Source organism: Piliocolobus tephrosceles, chromosome 14 (assembly GCF_002776525.5).
Source record: "Piliocolobus tephrosceles isolate RC106 chromosome 14, ASM277652v3, whole genome shotgun sequence".
Taxonomy (NCBI): domain Eukaryota; kingdom Metazoa; phylum Chordata; class Mammalia; order Primates; family Cercopithecidae; genus Piliocolobus; species Piliocolobus tephrosceles.
Genome location: NC_045447.1, coordinates 24418693 through 24420665, shown reverse-complemented (window position 1 = coordinate 24420665; position 1973 = coordinate 24418693).

Sequence of the window (1973 nt, the reverse complement as noted above, 5' to 3'; positions counted from 1 at the left end):
GTGGCCGGATCTCAGCTCACTGCAAGCTCCGCCTCCCGGGTTTACGCCATTCTCCTGCCTCAGCCTCCGGAGTAGCTGGGACTACAGGCGGCTGCCACCTCGCCCGGCTAGTTTTTTGTATTTTTAGTAGAGACGGGGTTTCACCATGTTAGCCAGGATGGTCTCCATCTCCTGACCTCGTGATCCGCCCGTCTCGGCCTCCCAAAGTGCTGGGATTACAGGCTTGAGCCACCGCGCCCGGCAAATTCAGAGTATTTACTACACTATGTCTAATGTGTTTACTGATAGACTTGGGTTTGAATGTACCATCTTACTAATTAAGTCTTTCTACTGGTTTTCTCTTACTGTGTTCTTTTCTTTTTTCTGTCTTTTTTCCTTCTTTTGGATTAAGGTTGTTTGTTCTGGGTAATTTCTCCTTTATTAGCATATGAAGTATACTTTTCTTTTAGTTCTTATCCTAGATTTAACAAGCATCCTTGAGTTACTGAAGTGTATTATAAGTGGTCACTTCTACCATTTTCTGGACAACCCAACAACTACACAATTTTTTTTTTTTTTTTGAGAGAGACAGAGTTTCCCTCTGTGGCCCAGGCTAGAGTGCAGTGGCACAATCTTGGCTCACTGCAACCTCCTGCCTCCCAGGTTCAAGCGATTCTCCCGCCTCAGCCTCCTGAGTAGCTGGAATTACAAGTGTGCACCACTACACCCTGACAATTTTTGTATTTTTAGTAGAGACAGAGTTTCACCATGTTGTCCAGGCTGGTCTTGATCTCCTGATCTCAAGTGATCCACCTGTCTCAGCCTCCCAAATGCTGGGATTACAGGTGAGAGCTACCGTGCCTGGCCCCAACAACTATACAGTTCTTTTACCTTTCTACCTGTTGTGGTAGTCTTGTCATGGATTTCAGTTTTCTCTGTATGTTAAGACACAACAGACGTTCTTATTAATGCTTTTTGTAGTCAATATTCATGTAGATTTATTCACATGTCACTTTTTATTACTCTTTGTTATTTCTTTTTTATTACCCTTTGTTCCTTTCTGTATTTCCGTGCACCTATTTTGGATCTTTCTTCTCCTGGAACTAACTTTAGAATTTTTCTTCAATATAGTATCATATTTAGTATAGTATATTTAGAAATACCTTTAGTGTTTTCCTTTCAGTACGGATCTTGTGATGAATTCAATTTTTGTTTGCTGAGAAGTCTGTATTTTGTTTTTGTTTTTGGAAGATATTTTTGGTAAGTAAGGAATTCTAGGTTAGTGCAGTTATTTTCTTTTCACCTTTTGAAAATGTCTTTGGTTTCTATTGTTTCTGTTGAGAAGTCATCTGTCAGCCCCATTGTTGCTCTTAACATTTTCTATGAGTTTTAGCAGTTATATTCTGATGTGCCTAGCTGTAGCTTTTAAAGTATTTTTCCTGCTTGTGCATGTTCACAGCACATCTTGAATCTGTGACATGATATCTTTCATCACGGCATTCACCCTCTTCTCTCATCTTGTTCAGGACACTTATCTAATGATAAGTGTTAGACCTTTTCACTATATCTCTAAGACCCTTCTTGGTATTTTTCCATTCTTTTGGCTCTTTGTGATTCAGTCTGGCTATTTTCTACTGACTAGTCTTCTCTATTAATCTTGCCTTCATTTGTGTTTAATCCTATCAATTGAGTTTTGTTTGTTAACCCTATATTTCATTTAAAAGTCAATCCAGTTTCTAACTTTTTTTTTTTAAGAGGTAGGGTCTTGCTCTGTTGCCCAGGCTGGAGTGCAGTAGCACAATCACAGGTCACTGCAGCCTTAAACTCCTAGGACTTAAGACTCCCAAGGAGCTAGGACGATAGGCAGGTGCCACCATGCCTGGCCAATTTTTAAATTTTTTGTAGAGATGGGGTTTTGCTGTGTTGCCCAGGCTGATCTCGAACTTCTGGCCTCAAGTAATCCTCCTGCCTCTGCCTCCTAAAGCACTGGGATT